Raw genomic sequence first — 22,886 nt, forward strand, 5'->3', positions numbered from 1 at the left:
TTCTAACACAACAGGGTTCCTATGGTCACAACAGCTCTGTAGCAGCACTTCTTGGAAAATCATTCTAGGAAGACAGGAGGACCTGTGTCAGCTTTCGAGAAAAACTGGAGTGATTTCATTCAGCTTAGAAAAACCGTCAGGAATAGGTGAGATGGGGATGATCTGTTTCTTGAGACTTAGGATCAAGGCAAAGAACTTGTTGAAGGCAGGATTCCTCTCTCGCATAAGGTGGGATGTGAAGACAGAATCCTTCCCTTGGAACTGTGTCTGAAGGGTCCAAATTCTGCTGGAGCTGGAAATGTTTGAGTTATTGTTCTTTCTCAGCTGCTGGCTGCCTGTGGAGTGAAGGGAGCATGTTTCTCCATATGTTGGGTGCAATGCAGTGAAGAACTGATTGTCCACTGGGTCAGGGCAATTAGTGCAGCCACAGATAGAATACACATTTCAGTACAGTTTATGTCGTTTTTTTACCCAAACCACCCTTCAGATTTCGAAATGGTACATAAACTAACTTTTCACTGACACAACTTTTCACCTGCTGCATCAATGACAAAATTACAGAAACTGATTTCCTCCAAAGACCAACATCAAAAAACCTAAATCAAATAAATGACATGAAATAGAATGTGATGGTGCAGACGCTCTATCTTTATGATTATTGTCACTCATGGGGGGAAAATCCACATAGGACATTCCTATCTCTGGCACCCATTAGAGATGTTGTCACTTCAAGCTCACAGCAATGAAGCCTTTAGAGGCTCCCACACCATCTCCTATTAATTTTTATTCCCTTTTTTTTCCCTATCACACATACCAGTTTTCCATGCATGCTTCATACACATTTTTATCATAACAGTTTCAAGCAAACTTCTCTTATCTTGCTACTATTCTCTAGTCCAGAGTTTTTAAAGCTCTAGTGTACCTTTCCTATCCTGAGCTACAGTAAAAGTGTTCTCTCTTTTTATCTTGTTAATATTTTTTTAAAGGATTTGGTGAATTTTGATTGCATTTTGTAAATATGTGAAAAGGGAAAACTTTTATTTACTGTCCTTTGAAATCATTCTTGTGTAGATTTTGATAAATTGGACCTGGCATAAATGCCTTCATTTTGTTCTTCTGTCAAACTTCCATGTCTGAATAAATCAAAGAAAACATCAAAAATAATGGAGGCAGGGGGTGAAAGGGTTATAGGGAAGTGGTAAGAAATTATACTCCCTGGGAGGAGGGACATGCTGAGCATTTTGAAGTGTATAAAAGGTGTAAACATGAAGGAGGGAGTATAATTAGTTAATCTTAGTAAAACTGGAACTAAACATTTTTAAAAACAAAGAGAATTGAATATCATAAAAAAAAAAAATCCTATCAGCAAGAGCTATAGTGTGAGACTTTGATCCTGAAATTAGCTCAGTGTGTGCCCTTCCTGATGAGGCAAGGAGTCTGCTGAGTAGGTTCTTCCCCTACTCAGTCTGCATTTCTGTTTGCAGAGTCCTGCCAAAAATCACTTCATATTTGAAATAAAGTGCAAGCCATCTATCTGGAAAACTTTAAAAGTAAGTAGGCTGGAAAAGGAAAGATATTTCATGGTCTGTCAAGTGAGAACTGGAACTCCTTGCAGGTATTTTTTGAGGTTGAATTAGTGATCTAGTTGCATGCACAGAAGATGGCAGGTGTTAAATGCTGTTTCCATAGGCTGTGGTATAATTCCAGATTTGCATCTGGAAACAGGATCTGGCTTCAAATGTGTTCTCTCAGTATGCTCAAACTTTTGTTGGAGTTATTTACTGTATGGTTCCTCCTCTTCTTCTGAGTTTTCATCCTTTTCCATGTGGGAATCTGTATTCCTAACATCTTTCCATTCCTTCTTTATGGATTGCCCTTTCAGCCCCTGTGCCCCGGTTTGCAGTGGCACTTGTGAACACAGAGCCAAATCCACCACCCTGGTAGAAAGTGGCAACCAAGTACATCTCTGTTCAACACCTTGCTGGTATAGGAAGCAGAGACTGAAAAGATTATTAAGGAAGTGGGAATGGTGTAATTTAGTGCCAGTGTCAGGGGTTCGATCCATTCACTTAAGTGCTGGACTCGATGATTCGTGTGGGTCCCCTACAATTCAGAATATTCTGTGAAGATGTGTCTGGGTAAGGTTTTGTCAGGTTTGGGTTGTGGGTTTTATGTTCTCTTAAGAGATTGTTAAAACTCCTCAACTCTTCTTGAAATTTATTCAGTTCTTGGGGGAAAAGTCAGTGTCAAAGTGTCAGTGTCCAAGGCTGAAGGGTCCCAAGATTGGGATCCCAAAGTAGCTTCGAGGAGATGACAGATCTCAGTCTCTGGGACAGAACCATGATACAGACGTGCCTACGCTGTTTTCCTTTGATTTGTGTTGGATATTACCTTTTTTAGAGTTAATATTTTTGAGTTAATCTCTTTGTTTGTAGCTCTTACAGCAGAAAGGAAGTGATATATTTCTGTCTATGCCTATTAATTTTCTATCTTTATTTCCCGGTCAGCATGCACCACATTTCTGCCTTATCTTAAAAGCAAGGCTTTACTGGTGCTGGAGTAAATGTTCTAATTGAATCCCTCCATTTGGCACTCTAATAGCTTGTCAATTTGCTCACGTCTGACAGCCAGCCCTGCTGCCTTCACAACTAATGCTTGTTGAGTGCCAATATAAATGAGCATGATAATAGTCTGATACTACGTCTAGTCTTTTTCTAAATTTATTGTCAACATTTTTCTGAATCTGTTGTGGTGTTTTCCTCAAGGAAAATGATTGAGGAATAATGAAATCTTGCTGTGTTTGTCATATTTGTGGACGCTGAACCCTACAAACAATTTTTCATTTTCTTTTGAACATCAGAGTTGTGAACACTTTGTAAAACATATCCTATTAGCTAGAGCATTACAATAAGGAAAGAGTGTAAAAATTGATGTCCATTTAAAAGAATAAGAGAAAGGGAAAGAAAAGGATGAAGAAAGGCTACCCTTTAGATGATTGATGGGCTGCCTAGATCAAATATGTCTAAATTAGAGACATTTGTATAATTGACCTTCTGAATGGATATAGATTAAATGTGATTGATGATGTCACTATTTAAAGAAAGACTCCATTTTTTTTGCCATTTTTGATGGCTTATTCTGTATATAAAGCAAATTATTGTCATGACTTTAATAAATGGTGTGGCGGAAAGGTGAGGAGTTGTGGTGAGGCCCTGGCACAGTTTCCCAGAGAAGCTGTGGCTGCCCCATGCCTGAAAGTGTCCAAGGCCAGGTTGGACAGGTCTTGGAGCAACCTGGGATAGTGGAAGGTTCCTACCCATGGAGACACTGGGTGAGCTTTCCAGTCCCTCCAACCCAAGCCATTCTGTGATTCAGTGATTTTTACATGCTGTGCCACTTTGGTGTACAAAATTGTGTACAGGAGAAAGCTGAGTTTAACAGGCTCTTGGAAGAGATTTGTTGTAATTGTTTATGTTGAAGTATGGAATAGAAACCTGAGCTGAAATCAAGGTCTCTCCATCCTCATCCTACAGTTGAACTCTTCCTTTCCTTAAGCAGTTTAACCTAAACAGGTAAAGAATGAAAGGAAGGAGTTCTCTGGAGGTGGCAATACTCTCCCAAGTTACCCAAAAGCAGCCAGAGGCAGAGCTGTGTTAGAAACCAGGTTGTGTGACCTGAGCTGTGCAATGCCACATCCTCCGCTGTGGTCTCCTGCCGGGCTGAGCTGAGGGAGAGCACGTATTTATAGAGGTGTCAAAGTCCTGCTGGTTGAAGAAGGTTTGCTATCTGTATTTTGACAGGAAAGGAGATGTTATTTATTAATGCCCAAAACAAATAAATGCAAATAAACACAAATAAATGATATTCTGTGGTAAAGTTGAGGAGAATGCCTGTAAAACGAAGTCACTTTCATCTCATCTATCTGCTTTGTTGAAATAGAGGTCTATGAAGAGAAAAAGGTTACTTTCTGAGATTTAATGCCCTGAAAATTTACAGGCTTGATGCTTAAGCAGTAATAAGTGAAGCATTAAGGCGTTTCTTGTGGATTAATGACTGGCTGGGAGGAGTTGATGGTTTGAAGAATAGCTGAGGACCATTAACCTCCACTGGTCATTAATCTTCAAAGGCTGCCTTGAATACTGAGGTCATTATTGCTATGGAAAATAAATATTTGAGGAGGGGGAGAGACGAAGGATTACACAGACTTCTAAAATAGATGGTTTGAATGGTTTAGTAGCTACCTTGTCTATCATATGTCATTGTAGGTGGACAGTCGCTAATATTATTAGTTTACAGGATTAATAACAGTTTTCAATTTTCACTGCTCAGGTTGCTTTTATTTTATTCACTAATTCAGCTGTAAAATTCGTAGCATCAGGATAAATACAGTTGTAGAAATGTGACTGTAGGGTGCATACAGCTGCCTGGTCAGAGAACTGGCCATGGTGCTTCTAACATTGTTTTCACGTTTAAAGGAGATGTTGTGGCTTCCATTAAACACCCTTTGCTCTGCAGCCCCTTTGCCTGTTCAGGCACATGGTAGGTACATGCCTGTGTCTTATTTCCCTGCCAGAGGACATACCTTTCCTTAAGTGCTCAGCAGTGTTATTCTCAGCAGTTCTTCGCAGAATAATGTGATGTAGCATTTCATTTGCTGCAAGTCAGCTTTGCTGTGTGGATGAAAAGGGCTCAAAGTGGCTGGTGTGCCTCAAATACAAATGAAAATCAAGCTGGCTGTCCTGCTGCTCTTCACAATTCCTGGCCTTCAGTTGCAGGACAGAGAACAGTGACACCTGGAAGAGAGGATGCACATTTCCAGTCTCACCTGGAATGGTTCTTTCCAGCAACCTCCCAAATGCACTGCTTTTATGTGCTCTTTGTCCCAAATTCAGCACATGAGGAGTGTTTATGCTATTAAAGGGGAAATGTCAGATGAAAATCAGCTCAACTTTGTCAGGGTTACAAAACTGAGCAAATTCATACGCAAAACATTTGGGGCAGGGGGGTTCTTCCCCCCTTTGCTCCATTCAGCACAGCTTTCCATATATGCTGAGTTTATTTTCCAGGTTGAACTCCTCTGCTCTCATCTCGTGTCCTGCCATCACAACGAGCAGTCAAGGGAGCAGTTGATGGATATTTTGATGATCGGCTACCTTGTTACTCTAGAGTTAAAACAAATTTGTGTCAGTAATATGCCAAAAACACTGAGGTACATGGAGGTTATACAATCCCAAATCTGTATGTGCTCCTTGAGACAGATTTGAAGGTTAGGAAAGACCTTTAAGATCATTTAGTCTGACTTCCCACAAACATTTGACCAAAAACGCCTGCCTTGAGCTCAGAGTTCTGTGCTTGAATTAGTATATGTCTTTTTTAGAAGAAATTCTCCATCTTCATCATTAGTTTAGGCAGATACCGCATATATATTCCTGGAAGCTTTTCCATAGTTAACCTACTGTACTATGTTGATACCTTCTGAAGTATTAGCTGTCTCCTGTCAAAAGTTATTCTGTGGTGTTCCACTCAGTAGTGTAATAGAATGAATTTCTTAAGTGAGGTTTTTCATGTTCTGAGTAACTCCTCTGACTCCATTTTCTTGCCAAAAATCTGAGAATGTGAGACTTAATTGAATTCTAAGAGGAGCAAAGACTGAGACAACCATTGCTTTGTAGTCCTCATATTTTGCACAGGAAGGAGTATCCAGAAAGCAGAAACTTCGTGTAGATAACAACAGCAAAATTAAGTTAAAGACTTCCTTAACAGCTGTGCATAATATCAAATTTGAAAGTGTGACAAAAATGCTAAAAGTCCTTTTTCTGGTTCAGTTTGTAAAATCTGCCTTTTCCTACTAAAACATTTTAAATGGGAGACTTTACCTTAAGTGAAAGATGAATTAATCAATTTAAGCCTAAGGCAAGACAAGGTATGTGTCAAGTTACGAGTTTTTGGTGAAGAGCTGTCTGCTGCTGGGGTTGATGTGTGCAAGTTGCATAGCAAGCTATGCAATGGAATTGAAAACTTAGGTATAAATACGTGTCTGGTGTTGAAAAGTGAATGAAACAGACCTGCACTGACACTTAGTGCTCCCAGGAAAGACTTTTTCTTGTGGGAATGAAAAATTAATGAGAAACAGGCGACAACTGCAGCATTGCGTTATACTGAAAACTGCTACCCGTAGTTTTTTCATAATTGGGAAACCAAAATAACTATCCAGAAATCAATACAATGGGTTTTGTTTCTTTGAGGGTTTGTACACATTTAAGTCTTTACTACTTGCAGCTTTGTGCAGTGTTGAACGGTGTCCATGCTTTTTTTTTTTTTTTTTTTTTACTATTTCTTCGAATGGACCAAGGTGTTTTTAGAAGAATGCTTACAAATGCTGGCCATACATGAGAAGGCCTGAAAATAACCAGTAAGTGAAGTGAAAACCCAAACATCCTGGTGACATCCACATTCAGCAATATACAAGCTGAACTATTGCATTATTCTGTGCTTTAAAACATTTTGTCCTGCCTACACTGCAACTGATGACTGTAGCTAAATGTAGATCCTGACTGAGGAATTGTATGGCTTGTGATTTAACAATAAGTAAATTCTTATTTGTTTGGCTGTAAAATTTTTGAAAGAATTCCAGTTCCTTCCTCATGTGAAGCATTATTGACTGTGAGCATTCACAGCTCTGCCATTAGATGGGTTTGTGGAGTTTTTCAAATAATAAATGTGGGGCATAAAGTAGGTTTGGAATCCCTCAGTGGTGGGTGGGGCAGAAGGGTTTGGACAGACACAAGAAGGACTTGCTGGGTTTTGATTTCAAAGCCTGAAGAGTGGACAATTATTTCAGAAGTAGCTTTGTAACTTGTGTGTGAGTTTTATACCAGAGGGAGAGCAGCAAGCTCTCAGAGTAGAACCACTTTGGCATTTTCTGCCAGTTCCACTGTTCTCCAGAAGTCATTTTCACAGCTGCAGCCATAAGAGAAAATCAGGGATACTGGATTTGCTGAAGTCCTGGTAATCAAAGCCTAGCAGGTAATAATAGAGGCTGGCTATGATGGTGATTAACTGAACCATAGCTGTTTTGCAGGAAGGGAGATTTTGTGGAAACTTGAAGTCCAGGCCAGAAAATAACTGAGGTCGTGACATTGAATGAGGGCTCTTTGTAAGTAAGTGCAAAAAACAATGGCCAATTTGAGGTGTGTTTAGACCAAGAATCCAGACATCCTGGTGACAGTCAACTGTGATGTCCTTGGTCTTGCCTTGGCAATTTGCATTAAAGGATGATGTTGACTAAGCCTCCTTTGAAACACCAATACCGTGAGTTTGCTGTACTCCAAGTGCCCATCCTTGAAGGAAAAGAATACAGAATCAATAAACACAGGACATGAGCAAAAATATTGCCAGTTTGGATCAGAATTGTCATCTCTATTAGTTATTATATCTCTGATGGTAACCTTTAGCAGATGGCTAATTAAAAGAGAAGGGTTAAAGAAACCCTGTAAGAGGCAATTATGAACTAAAAATAAAATATCTTATTCAGATTTCCTGAATTTTTTTTTTTCATTTACTAAAGTGTTGTATTGACTTTTCAATTATAAAATCCATATGCTTGGAGTGGTCAAATATATTCATAAAGATGGATCTAAGATTATAATTTAATAGCAATGGCTTGTTCTAAATTGTTTAATATATTCTCTGTACTTCTGATAGTGGTGACTATAATAGAATGTTCTCTTTATGTGAATGAGTGAATATATTCATTCCATAAGAATTAATGAAATACAAGTATATTTATGTTGTTTGCTCTGTCAAGTACCACACCTGTTTACATTTGAATCCATTGCAATGAAGTTCTGCATGAGACTTTTTCTTATCTCTGCTGAACTGTGTATTTGTAAACCTATAGAAAAATAAATAATTTTGCATGTGTATTTTGGTGCTTTGTTATACAAACTTGATTACCTGGGCTTTGAGCAGGTTTTGGTTTTTTGGCAGGATGAGTAAACCACTGCCATGTACATTAATCTCACTGCTCTACTTGAGCAGAGGAATTAATTCACAGGTGAAAGAGTGCAGGAACTGGTAAATCAGATCATTTCAATATCACTGTATTGTTGTTCCTTCTGTTTTCCATCAATTATAACCGGTTAATTTGCTTTCTTGAGACCAACTGGTTGTATCACTCTTCACCTTTCTAGAGAACTTATATTTTGAATTAAACTTGGAGACATTCACTGGTAGATATCTGCCAAAGTGAAAACTGACCCTTTTCTTTTGCATTGTGCTTTCCAAATCCATCCTGTTTTAATCCCTGGAGATTCTATTTCTTCCACATTGAGTTACTCCTTTGGTAACTTCTTGCAAAGGGACCTTTACAAATGCTTGTGCATTTCAATTACAATGCATGAGTGTCCATAAGTTGCTGACACAATTCATTCTTTAATTCAAATTCCAAGGCCTCTTGATGTACTGTTAATCAAATATTTGGGGTTTGTCATCTGGCGGGTTGAAAAATCAAGAAATAGTGACTATGAAGTATTTGAGTATTTACAAGAGATGTACTGACTGTTTCAACAAGGACCTACCACATTTTTCCAGTGCTTCTCCTTTCTGATTTGCATCAATTTTGTCTGCAGCAACGTGTTGCCTGGAGTTGTGACTGGTAATCATCGTGTTTCTGAGATAGCTTTGATCGTGTGCTCATAAAGGATTTTGTGAACAATCTATTTAATTCCATATGATCAGAATAGTCCCAAATGAAAGGAGCAATGCATTAATCACTGTACCATTTACCTTGGCTTTAATTTGTTGATATTTTTTCTTTTTAGGTAGAAATTTTTCTTTATGCTGTTTAAGTAGTGTTTCACTCTTAGTTTTGCAACAAAACTGAGGAGAGCATTTTTCTTTATTGGCATGAGCAGCAATTTTCACTCTTTTTAAAGTGTTTCTGGTGAATTACATACAATAGAGCAGATTTAAACACACACATTTCTTTTTGGACTACTTAATGAAAGTCCTTTGGGGTTTAGGTACACTTCTAATTTGGATCAAAGTTGGAACTAGTCAGAAAGTTGTAGAGCAAAGAGATTTTCTTGATACATTACTTTGGTTACGTTATAAATTTTTCATCCAGGTTGTGTTTAATTCTGAACAGAACCAGCATTCCCGGAAATTCCAGGGAACAGCCTGCTGGTTTTTCTGTTAGGTACGATATAGGAGTTTTTGGGTGTCCTGAAGCAAAGTCTTGAAACATTGCCCAGTTGTTTGTGGAAACAATTAAATTCATAGGCTCAAGTTGAGGGACTAATTCAACAGCGTTTGCCAGTTTGCAACTGGCAGAGGATTATAAATGAGTGTATCTGTCAGCTGCAGACACTGAAGACAAACGACAAAGTGAAACTTTGATAATGAATGTTTTATTATCTGTTGTTATTCAAGAATCATTCTTGTTGACTTCATGGATTATAAAGTTAAATTGTTTCTCTGCCTTTCCCACTTCTCTTCCACACCAAGGTAAACTAGTTTGTGATACTGTACATGAGTTACAGGTATCTAAACAAAATCATTGATTCTTAAGTTTCTGTATTAAATTTCTGAAGCAATCTCGCATTAAGTGTCTAAGAAATTTGGTGTTTTGTTAGTTCAAGGTTACCTATAATGGAAAAGGTCTTTTAGACGGAGGTGGCATCATGGTGTTCTAGTCTAGGTCTTGGCACATCTTCCATGTCCTTAACTGTATGTGTTGTAGCTTTTTGTTAGTTTATTTTACCAGCAGAAGTTTTTTTATCTGTCAAAAATGTCACTTGGTCAATATGACTGCTTATTACTTTTATTCTATTTGAATGTACTGAGATTGTAAAGATCTTGTACATTTACTTTTCCTATTGAAGTGGAGAAAAAAGCCTGCAAATGCTGCCATTATGTTCAGCACGGTATTCAAGCAGCGGATTATATTTCTGGTCTAGTTTGGATTAATACAATATTCCTACAAACAATTTAGTCTTTTCCCATGAGGAATATGGTTTCCTCTGTCTTCATATTGACTCCTAATTGTTGGTATTTCAGAAGATTAAAGTCAGGTCTTACAGGGAGTGCAAATCATACAGCCTTTCAGATCTAAACATCTTGTTGATATGGAAAGCAAACTGTTCTTGCAAATTATTTAAGCCTGAAATTAAATAAATTCTACTGAGTATTTTTTCATTTCTGAAACTCAGCCTTTATGCCTTCAAAATAAGACGGGATTTTAAGCAATGACAACTTTTCACAGCTTAAGAGTTACCTTATTTTTGCAGAATTAGTCTTAACCCATGGCCTTTAACATTTACCCACTCAGGCAGGCATTTTTCAATTAATAAGAGGGGTGGCACCTTAGCAGTGAATACAGACAGGGAAGCCTGCAATTAATAGATAACAAGAAACAATAGTTTTAATAGCCCATGATTGAGCGTATTTAATAAGTAAGGAGATTTTCTCACTTTAAACAAAGAGTAAGTGAATGTGTATGGGATTAGCAGTTTGCATCAGGGGAATGCCATTGTCTGGGATGAAAAGAGCTGCACATCTGTAGATAGTTGATAATTCAGATAATTATTCATTTATGTGTAGCTGACTATTTCATAATAAGAGGGGATACAAGTTTAGGGGTTTATTTTTTCTGACTTAGATGGGGAAATGATTAATTACAGAGCTGTATTTCATGTGAAGTTGTGAATAAATATGTTTAGCATTCATATGGTTGTTTACAAACAGGAAACCCACACTGCTTGCCAACAATTTGATTAAAAACAAAAACCATTCAATTCATCACTAATTCTCTGTAGGAAAGATCTTTGCATTTGTGTAGTTTGGCATTTTATAATTAAATTCTTTTAAAACATTTTAATTAGGCAGAAGTAAACCAGAGTCCTTTTGTGTGCTCGTAGTAAGCACTCAAAGGTGTCACTGAGGTGAGAGCTGTTGAGAGTGCTGAAGGGTATCTTGGCTATGAAGACTGCTCAGCTTGAGGTTTGTAGTGTGTGTCCACACTTCGTTGGGAGATGGCTTTATCAAATCAAATAATGAATCCAAGAAACCCTTTTTCAGTTCAAGTTCCTCGACTATGTGTTTGTTCCCCAAAGTGTGGTAGAAATCTTTGGGCTGACATCTCACAGAAATGTATTTGTGATGTTTTCCATGCAAAAAAGAACTGTCTGAAACTGGGACTTGTAGCAAAGCAGTTCAGTCATCACCTGGCAGGACAGAATCTAGGCAGGACCCTATGCTGTTGATGCTTGAAAAAAGAAAAGGTGGGAATAGCATGGATCTGTAGGAACAAGCCCAGAGGAGGGCCACAAAGGGGATGTGCGTGCTGAAGCATCCCTGCTATGAACACGGGCTAAGAGAGCTGGGGTTGTTCAGCCTGGAGAAGAGGAGGCTCCAGGGAGACCTTAGAGCACCTTCCAGTGCCTAAAGGGGCTCCAAGAGAGCTGGAGAGGGACTTTCTCCAAGGGCCTGGAGTGACAGAACAAGGGGGAATGGCTTTAAATTGGAAAATGGTACATTTAGATCAGATACAAGAAATTACTTTTTCCCGGTGAGGGTGGTGCGGCCCTGGCACGGGTTGCCCAGAGAAGCTGTGGCTGCCCCATCTCTGGAAGTGTCCAAGGCCTGGTTGGTGGTGCTTTGAGCAACCTGGGATTCCTACCTTGTTCCTACCCAAGGCAGGGGGTTGGAATGAGATGACCTTTAAGTTCCCTTCCAACCCAAGCCATTCTATGAATGAGATTATGGTGGGCCATTAAAGGCCTTGGAAGCGAAGTCAAGGCTGTCCTGGTTAAATCAGCCCTGCTATTGCAGACTGTGGCTCAGCATGAAACACCCACTTGGAAATGTTTTTATGTAATCTCCTTTTTATGTAATTCCTCTTTAGCCACTACTGTGCATAAGTACTTAAAAAGTAATTAACAGAAACTACATGCAATGCATGCATTAAGCTGTTTCTGCCTGCATTCATTTCCTTGGTTATAACCATTTGTGTTGTTTTCTTTTGAAATACGGACTTTCAAGTCACTTCTACAGTCTAGCCCAGATCACAAGTTTGTCTTGGTGCTGTGTGTATTGGAAAACAAGATGTGTTTCTCAGATGAGGAAATAGATTCTAACAATGGGAATTTTTTCTTTTTGTGAATCATCCAGCAGGAAATTAAAAAAAATGTCACCATGAGAAGATATAAATGTGCAATTTCGCTTTTATGCTCTCAAATTGTAGAATAAATAATCTGCTTTGGATGTACTTGCTTATCTGATTTTGAGATTAAAAGGTATGAGACACTGCTGGACTTGTGTGCTTAGCATTAAATATTGCTATGAATTTTGCACTATATTAAGGCTTTGAATTAATTTTTATTTGGGAGTTGCCTCTTTGTATCTTTGGAAACCTCACCAAGGAACTACATTCAAGTTGCTGATACCCAGCAGAAAATCTGTATTTAGAAAAAGTGCTACTGAAGCCAAGTGACAGCTTTTGGCTGTGTGAAATGTGGTTGGTTGTATAACTGAGTATTTGCTGGCTATTTGTTTGTTTTCAACATACTTAGTTTCAAGTGTTATGAGAGCATACATTTGAGGCTTGTTCTGACTTTTTTTTTAATTTAATGTGGGAGTTTTAAATCCTGATAAGCTTTTTCCAATTCTCATTGAAGATAACAAGTCAAGGAGAGCCATTTTTTGAGATAGATATTTTCCTTGACCATACTGCAAAATCACTTGTAAAGCAAGGGAATATGTTTAACAGGGACACCTACAATTCCATGTGCTGTTCTGTACAGAACTGGGGTGAGATATAAGAAGCAGCCTGTGATTTACATGCATCTCCTGTTAATTTTAATGTGCTGGACTCCCCATGGTTGCCTCGAGCATCTCAACCTTGATTAATCTAAAGTTAAGTTCCGTTATGCTGGCTTATCAGTGATTGTTTTAGGCTCGCTCCATCTGTTTCTTAATGTAGCTCTATAACTTCTTTCACAGTTCAGATTTGCTGATTATATCACTTTGGGGTTGTGGCTAAAACATTCAGTTCTGGTTTTATTACAAGATGCTTTGATAAACTTGTGAAAAGTGGATGGGAGATTATTATCGAATAATTATTTCTCTGAAGGTGATTCCCTTTTTAATGCAGAAAATGGGTGAAAAAAGTTCAGTGAAGATGAAGACGATAGGTTCAATTATTAGGAAGAGTGAAGTGACATCACTGATTTGTACTTGTCAAAGATTCAGGCCAGTCTTTTCCCCCTTGCTTTAAGGAAAAAATGTTAAGTTGCATTTTATGTTTTTGCAAGTAGCAAGACAGTCCAAAAAAGTATGTAGAACCACTTTGGTTGAACCACTCAGGTTGAACTCCTGAGTCATCCCATTTTGCAATAATACAATTCTTAGCTTAGCATCCTATTTGTGGGGATGTTATTACTGGCCATTAATTTTTAACTGTCACTTTTTTTTTAGTTTAAATTACTTTATCTAAACCTTGCAGAAGATAAAGATCATTATCTGTCTTTCAGAAGTCCTGTCCAGAGCTGAATGTCTTTAATATACAATGCCAGAGTGGACAGCCTTTGGAAGAGGCATTTCTGGAACAAAAGTTCTCACTAATGTTGAGGCGGAAGCAAGTCCTGCTGGTCACTGACTGCTGGTGACCACTGGGAAAAGTGTGAGCTGCTGGGTGGTCAGGGAGTGTTGCAGGCTGAATTTAGCAAGGTGGGAGGAGAATGTCCTAATTCTACTTAGTCTGTGTTCCATCTGGAGCTTGGTATGTCCCAGGAACAAGCTCCTGTCCTCTGGTTGAGCACCAGAGGCTGGATGAAGCAAGAGGAAGAGGGCACATAAGCTCTTCTTAAGCTTGTTCCACATGTGGACAAAGTCATAGGCATTAATTTCTGTTCCCATCTCCTGACTGGGACTCGATCCTTGAAAGGATAGGAAAGAGCAAGGAATTAATTGTATTAAAATAAAAGGAGAAGAAATCAAAATCACAAATCACTTGTCCAGTGCCACATTCCTGATTGATGCTAAGTGGTAACTGCTGAGATTAGACAGCTTTGTAATCAGTGAAACTGATAAAGTTTCACAGATTACATATGACTCAGACATGCAACTATTTTGTGATTTGATTTGGAAAAGGGTTGCACTGATATATTAAAGAAATGTAAGCTGTGTTTTACTGAAAGAATGTAACTGCATTGAGTAAGGTTTGGATCTGTCTTGATCTGATCTGTTTTCTCCAGCAGTAGCCAGAGGCAGGTAAAGAGGAGCACAGGGAGAGGACAAGTGTCTGAGGATGCTTCCTAGTGATCTTTGATATCCTTGTATTTACAAGTCTTTGGTGGTTTTCTTTCCAGGAATTTGTTGCTGTATATTCTCAGCTCATGTAAGCTTTTGACAACCAATATCCTGTGGCAGCATTTCAGACTATAACTGTATGCTGTATTTGAAAATAACAGTAAAGGGACCCCTTTTGTATTTTGACCATCTCATTACAAGAGCTAAGGACTAAGAAATAAAACTACCTGGAGGCAGGCACAAAATGGTTGCACCTGGTTCCCTTTTTCCCCTGCTGGTTTCAGTCTTGGCTCTGAAGCCTCCTTCTGTTTCCTTTGCTAAGATGGAAAGTTGTGGTATATTTAGAATATTCTGTGTACAAAGCTTGTCCAGTGTCTTTATCACTCTTCTAAGTACCTTTCTGAGTTTTACTAGTTCTGCTTTGGTTTACTACATGTTAAAAGTGAGCTGATTTTTATGTGGTAGTAATTTGGAACCTAATGAGCACAGCAATTCACATTTTTGATGACTACAATGTTACTGTAAAAGAACGTGTTTTAATTATTTGGAGATTTCAGATGTGTCTATGCAGTTCAGTACCCATGACAATGCATTTTTATACTTTAATTAAGCTTCTTGAAGTACAGAAGTCCTTTTTAAAAGTTTTCATTGTCTCAGTAAGAAAAGCAACCTGACCTAGATAGGAGCTTCTATAGCATTTCATTCTCTTCTGCATGTGGAGTAGAAGTTAGGGATGTTTTTCAGGTGACAAAAAGGAACATCCCAAGTCTTCCTAGAGCACAAGAATAACTGTTCTTCATCTCTCTTCTCCCTTGTGATGGGTACTTTTACTTAGTACTTTGATACTCCAAATAAACACAGTAGTATTTGTATTTCTAAAGAGGAAATAAAGATAGGTTCTGGTGACTTTCCATTTTGGGAAATAAATTTCACTAGTGAACCTCAAATATTATTCACATCAAGATTTCAGATCTTAGTGGGGCTTTGGTTTTCAGTGGTTTGGTTTTGGTTTTTTTCTTGGATGAATTATGAAGTAACTCTTTGTTTGGAGCAAGGCACATTCCAGCTGGAATTGGGAAGAAGTCAAATGAGTAGGGAGAGAGAAGGCACACTTTGAGATGTCTCCAAACTGATAATACATGCATTTTTAACTGGCTCTTGAAGTAAACACAAAGTCTTGTACAGAAAGTCATCAAATCAACAGCTCTGTTTAGTCAAGCCTTGTTGTGGGTATTTGTGAATGTGCCATTTACTGGCTTTGCTAATCTGCCAGGTGTCTGTCACACACCAAAACACACCATCCAGTGTACCTCACTCTTTGAACAATTCATCTGGCAGCAGCCCACGATGTGGATTTTGTCCTGCACCAGCTCCAATTCGTCATGTACCCATGCTCTCCAGGTGCTGCCTCTTTTGAGGAATACTGCACATTTTTAGTTCAAACAATTCAAACTTGTCTGACCTTTTTTGCCTTTTAACACACCATAAAGAATGATGAAACTGTACACAGAGGCACCCCAGGGCAGACCATGTTGCTGAAATAACAAGGACACGTTGCTACCTCCTGTGTCACATGCGTCAATAATGATGACACTGCCACATTATTTTTCAGAAAGCTGATTATTGTTTAGCAAAAATCTAATTGAAACTTCAGACAGTAAAAACATTAGAGAAGGTGTATGATGTGCCTCTGAGAAATTAATCTGAAGTGCAGAGGCAAAATTCAGAAAATATTGGATCAATTTTTATAGACTTTCGCTGTTGTGGAAGAACTACTTGCAGTCATGCTGCTGTATAAACTGTCTTGGATGAGTGGGTTTGGAGGGTGTCTATAACTTATCATGCTAATATGGAACAGTCAATATGAGTTCCCTGAGTATTTAATGACCAACGTGTACTGCTTGTGCCTAAAGAGGGGTGGCGTGGGTGCGTCTTGGTTTTGCTGGATTAATATCCCCCAAATCAGGCCCAAACATGCAACTGCCCTTAGTTCTGGGTGCACAAAGAGGAATTTAAGGGCATTCTGAAATACTGCACTCTCATCTGACACACAAGGACTGTGACGTGTGTTTTTTCAGTCTTGCAATAGGTGGTTGTGCAGATTGTTCTGAAGTCTGCACTGCTCATCCAGGGCTGATCACATTGAAGCTCAGATATTTGAATGAGAATCAGAACAAATTTATTCCAAATATCCATGATCTGGTAGAAAAGTTATCCTGCCATATTTGCACCAAAAATACAATTGTTCTAGCGACTACCTGCTGCATTATGTCCCCAAAACAATGCTAAAGGCTATTGTTCTGGTTCTCAAGTATACTTCAGAATGGTTCTTTGTGGTCTCAACATTTTATTTTCCCTCTCTTTATTATTTTCCCTTATTATCATAAATAAGGATTATATTAGGAGCTGGTTGTGCTTCCTATCAGGGAAAGAACATGCCTGCATGGTTGCAGGCACTTGTCTGCTCTGCCTGGATCACAAGTTGGGATTAATTAACTCTGCTCTGTGTTAATGTGGGGAATGTGGCTTCTGGACAGGACTGAGGCCTGGCCGAGTGGCAGCACAGGCATAGGAAGCATGGGATGGTTTTCAGCTTCCTAAACACATCTCAAATGTGATCCCCTAATAAGAGATGCAGAGGAATGATGGATTATTGTGATGGATGTGTTTGTGCCAGGGCTCAGGGTGGGCACAGTGTGTGTCCTGCAGATGAGGAAACGTTCCCAGAACAGGCTTGGTGTGAGACTTGTCACTGAAATTCATTGAAAAGGAGATTCCTGAGATCACATGGCTGCCTGCCAAGATATTTTGGAATTTGAAGGAGGCTGTGTGTCCGGAATTGGAATATTTCTGTTCCCAAAACATGCACTCCTTGGAGTGGGCAAAGGAATGTCTCTGGGGACTGTTTCCACTGTGGTACTGTGATGTGTAATTTGCCAGTCCTCATTTCATCTCATTCCCTTAATAAGCTCAGATCCCTTTATTTTTATTCTTGCATCAATGCTACAGAGAATTAAGACAAAATCCCACAGCAGGGATGTTCCTGGTGGTCCATTCTGGGAGGTATCTTTGGCATTGAAGAGTACCAGAGCTCTCCCTGCTCCAGACCCCTTCTGGCCTGCCTGTTTTTCATACCCCAAGGAAGGGCCACAGTCTGGATCTGGTCAGTTAGCAGAGGATTGTTGCTGAATTGTTTTCAAACCAGCAAAAGGCAATAAATTCATATCCTGTTCCAGGTCCTGAATTTGCTGTAAGCAAGAAGGACTGAAGACTGTAGGCTGGCTGTTTTAGCACACCAGAACCTGGAACTACAAAGTTTTTTCTCTGCAAAAATGTGGTATTTGGGACTCTTAGCATGGCACTAAAGGAGTTGCATTTCAAAAAGGCCTTCCTCCAGTGCCAGCCAGGTACTGCCCTCTCACCTGCCATCCAAGAATAGGGCTTCACATACAGCAGTGGGATGTGGCAGAACCAGGTATTTTCTCTCAGTGAGATTTGCATTGCTCAGGAATCTCTTGAATACAGACCAAAAATTAGCTTTGGACAAAATCCTTAATCTGCTTTTCCTGCAGAGCAGTTGGTGCCCCCAGACAGAACAATCTGAATTGTGTTTTGGAGGTTCATCAGAATTCTTTTCCTGCCATGGCTACAGGGTGCATTACTAGTGAATTTTAAACCTTGACCTGTTTTAGAATAGTGCAAGACATTCAAAATTGCATTGTATCAGTATTTCTTCACCTGACTGCAAGTGTTCTTGCTTTGCTGTTCATTGATTCAACCTCTTTAAATTTATCACTTTCAGACTTTTAAAGTTCCATCACAAAGAGGCAGAATGATATTTTGCATAATTTTTATAAAGCAAAATCATATAGTTTGGCTTTAAGTAGAAAAAATAACTCTGCTCTCCTCTCCAAAGAGATTTTTATATTCCTTTTCCACATTGAATTGCACTGTCCTCTAGTGGGCGTTTTAAGCAAATGTTTTTGTGTTTGTGAATCTTTCGTACTGCTCAGATACAGAAAGCTTAATCTTTATTTTCAAATGAACCATAAATGTTGGCTGATAGAAAAAGAGAGAGGATTAGAGTAGTATTTCAAAACTGAATAAGAAAATGTTACATTTGACCTGTGTTCCAAGCTGTAATAATACAGAGATATATGAAAACGTTTACATCTGATTTATCAGTTGGAGCAGAAGGATAAAGAGTAAAGATGCAAGTGTACGGCATCTGTCTTTTATTACATTTTATTACTTTGTATTGAGAATTGGAGATAATCTGCTTCTTTCAAATTGAAACAAATTTGGTAAACTATGAATGAATGAATATTAAAGACCAGTTAACTAATAGGAAGGATTAAATGCACTACATTAGATTCAAAGTGAAGAACTATGTATCCCATTTTACCCAGTAGTTTGTTTTTTTCTTAATATTGCTATCTACCTCTTAAAAGGCAATGCCCTTCTTTTAACTGAGATTCCCTGGGATGTGAGGTGTCAAATAGCTCTGAAAATCAGAATGGGATACAAAGTTTTACGTGACAGTGATTGTCAGGCTTCTGGATGTTTGCAGTACTGGTTGTCTGGATCCAGCTGTAGGTGACAGCACTTTTACTTTCCTTCCATGGGCTGGGAATGCATCTGGATCTTCAGTGCTTTTGTCCCAGCATCCAGCAGTGTGAGCTTCCCCCCAGTCTGTGACATGTTTGAGTGATTTGAGATATCATCCTTCCACTGGTGTTTTTTCTGTTGAAGGAAGGCAGAAACAAATGCCTGGCCGTGAGCTGCCAACCTGCTTTTCTTACTTATTTCCTGGCAACTTAATGACTTCATTTGGTAAAAGAAGATGCTTTTGTAGACACAAAATATGACTCTGCTGACCAGAAAGACTGGGAGACACGATGCATGCTTTAACCTCAAAAAATGCTAGGAGCCTGCAGGCAGGAGCATGGTTGCCAGCTGTACCATGCAAACTCACTATCTTCCACATAGATGTGCCCTGTGGCATCCTGGAGAAGAAAACTTGACTAAAGTAAGCTGCTTCATACTGCCTGGGTACACTTCCAGCCGATGAAAGAGAAGTGGTTAATGAATTAATTCAGTTTGCTTGAAATAAAAGGTGTTTTTTTTCAGACTTCAATCAGACAAACCATGTGCACGTCCTTTGCTAGTGTAGCTTTTAATGTGCTGCAGATGTAGTTTTACTGACAGTTGCTGAATAGCTTGTTTTCATCTGAACTACATGGATTGAACTTCAAAGTCACAATTTCCAGCAAGGTCAGAGATTATATTGGTGATTTTATAATATTTATACTTCACTCTCTGAATGCTCATGCACCTGTGTGCACATATAAAGGAAAAGATGTGTACAAAGTCTCAAGGCACGCATGGGACACTGAATAATTGGAAACTGTTGCAAGTCTTTGATGTCATCAGATGAGATAATGTGGGGAGGGTAGTGAAAGAGGTTCTCAAACATACACGAGCAGAAACTAGGCACAGGAGAGGAGTGTTTATGTGCTGGGAGGGAGAGGGAAAGCAGGACAACTTCTTTATGAGGCTGCCCATGTTTGGGTCTTCTCCCCGTGCTGATGGACCCCAGCCAAAGTTAAACTGCATCCATGCTTGGGTGTCTGCTTTATGTGAGATTCAGAGCTCTGCCTTGGAGGAAGTACCTGTTGGTGCTGCAGCACGTTGTAATCCTACACCTGTTGGAGTTGTTCTGTGGTAACAGCAAAGGTGGAAAATGAAAGAGGAACAGCAGCTTGCCAGTGCCAAGCTTTTGTCCTCTCTCTTTTTGTGTGCAGAGCTGGTGTGGTTGGTGCAGGCTCGGAAGGTCAGTAGAGGTGAAAGCAGTGGCTGCAGCCAGCCAGACATCCCCAGTATGGATTTATAGATGGGCTGTGGGAAAGGTGAAATGCTTTACAGTGCTGCCTCTGTTCATCCTAAAGTGTGTGATGATCACATCTCGGTGTGCATTTCATTAAGGCTGGGGACATTTTTATAGAAAATAAGAAGAAGAAGAGAATATAGTAAATGCACATACACTCTATCTGATTTTAGAAAGCAGCCAGCTATGCAGAAGCTGCTTCTGCTCTACCTAAAATGCCCTTAGTTTTGTGGAACCTGGCAGCCTTGTGGATCATGTTGGTGATCCAATACAATTCTAGCACTAATCTCCTAACACCATTACTTTGGTTAGTACACAGTTACATTTATTTGCAGTGTGGGGGTTTTTTTGGTGCCAAACATTCAAAGTAGAATTGCAGGCTTTGTCAAGGCTGACTTTACCAAAAAGTGACTGGAAATTAAAACTGTTAGTTTTATTAATGAAGTAACATAGATTTTATATAGATATAGCTATACATAAATATATCTACTTTTATATACAGAGAAAATACTCTTTGTGTGCCTGCATATCTGTTCATACAGCACTTAGGAGCTGTGGGATTAATGGCTGTTCCAGTATTTGCAATGATTTAATACAATATCTAACATGAAGATAGTGATACTGCAGCACTCAATTTCTATCCCTTTGGCTTCCCAGCATTGGTGCTGTGGCCTGGAAGACTGCGGGGTTTTACCAACATTGGTGGTGATGTTTCCATGCCATTGTGGGTTCCCTTATTTCTCCAGAGGAATCCATGATCACGTGCAAGTACATTTGATGGGGATTTCACATCTGTCAGTTGTTTTGCTGCATTAAAAAAGTTTGACCCATGGATATGCAACTATCTTTTTTTTCCTTGATTATGTTGCTGAAATACAAAAAGCATTTATAAGGCATTCTGGTAGGTAAAAATGGTTATTAGAGTAATGATATTATTTAGTAACCTGTCTTGTATGCAGGCAGTTTGCCTTCTCCTTCATATGTCTAATAGTCCACAGGCATTAGATGCTGAGCATGTGGCTATATAATGGTTCTGATATGCTACAGGAGGTTTATTTTTCTCATAGACTTAAGTAATACAGAGATAGTGCATTCTCTGTGCACATGAAACACTGAAAGCCTCTTCATCCATCTACTGTGTCTGAATGCTAAAGTTCTTTCAGCGGGAAATGCAGGATCTAGTCAGGCTACAGAAGCATATATAAACAATGTTTACAGATTTCAGCAGAGTTAAAGTGAATCTCAGCATCATTTGAACTGATCTTCTGGTTTATTTGGAAGATTACGATAAAACCCAAGATCGAATTCTCTACCTGATTCAGTTTCTTATTGATTGAATCCTTTTAGACTCCTCTCTAATTTAACAGTGTATTTTTATTAAAGCCAAGCACACAAACATCAATTATCCAAGCTGCATCTAATTTCCTTCATTTTTTTTTTTCCTTTTGCTGCCAATGGATTAGAAGACATGATTAGAATTCAGCTTGAAAGCTGAAAAGCAGATCCCTAAATGAAAAAGTCTGCGCTAGGAATTAAAATATCCGTAGTGGGCATAAAATCCTCCTCCTTATCTCTAATAATGTAAACACACTTGGTTAAGTTGAGCTGTCACATGTCTGGTGCAATGTCCCTGAATTAGGAGGATGTATTAGAAAGGGTGGAGTGGTGTCTGTGGCGTGTCCCACTGTTAGAATCCATCACCAGGGTGTTTTAACACCAAAGTGTTTTGCATAGAGGTATCTCTGCCGTAAGGGTTCATGGGATAAGAGTTGGAAGAGCTCCGTTTTTTCTCTTAGATTTTACTTCCTATCACCAGGAATGTTTGTGTGTGCACAAGCAATGGGAACATAGAAGGGGCCTTCTAAGGTTTTGCTCTTGTAGCTTCTGCAGAGTTAAGGATTTTATAACGCAAAGGTGAAATAAATAACTGCAATGACATCACCAACTTAAGATCCAGAAAACCATTACCTGGTAAATGCATGCATTTAACATGACAAGAAAGTGTCTAAACTATAAGGAGGAGTTATAAAATCAATTAAATTGTATGTTCTTGTTTGACCTGTGCTCTGCCTGGGATGAGGAGGCCATACCATGAGCCATACATGGGCTCCATGAACTGAAAATGCACTGGATCATCTTTTGGGCAACTTGGTCTAGTGAAAGGTGTCCCTGTCTTATGGGAAGTAAAGCATTTGTTGACATGTTTTGTTTTCCTTTTGTACTGTGGATGGCAGTATTACTACCAGTGCTGAACTCTGTGTGTGTGTGAGTGCACATCACAGGAGTTAATTGTCACATTTTGTCTGTGGAGAAATATGAAACCTGATTGTGCAGAGCTATAAACGTGCGTGACCTCAGGGAATTTTCCTGGTGCTGGTATGAGCCTGGCTACCTGGAGATGGGCAAAGTGAATGCCCTCCTCTGGTGCAGTGAGTTGAGCATAATTGCAGCTGACATCATGCACCAGTGCAATGCAGTGATATTTCATTCCTTCAGACCTAATCCCTTCTTTATCTTATCAGGTTTTGAGTCAACACAGTTCTGGCAAAGCTTGTTTGTGACAGCCAGTGACACAGTGTCACCCAGCTTCTTGTAGGGCACCCCAAATGCGGATTAGCCCCACTGTGGAATGGGAAACAGCTGGGCTGCATCCCTATGGTGTCCTCCTCAGCATGATGAGACATGGTTG

General features: G+C 39.2%; 1 protein-coding gene across 2 annotated transcripts in view; it reads left to right on the forward strand.

The window, feature by feature from the left end:
- SUCLG2 (succinate-CoA ligase GDP-forming subunit beta) overlaps nt 1-22,886 on the forward strand; it is a 114,076-nt gene that overhangs the window by 80,516 nt on the left and 10,674 nt on the right. The window lies entirely within an intron of this gene.

The sequence above is a fragment of the Corvus hawaiiensis genome, chromosome 11 (genome assembly GCF_020740725.1).
Source record: "Corvus hawaiiensis isolate bCorHaw1 chromosome 11, bCorHaw1.pri.cur, whole genome shotgun sequence".
In the NCBI taxonomy this organism is placed as follows: Eukaryota; Metazoa; Chordata; class Aves; order Passeriformes; family Corvidae; genus Corvus; species Corvus hawaiiensis.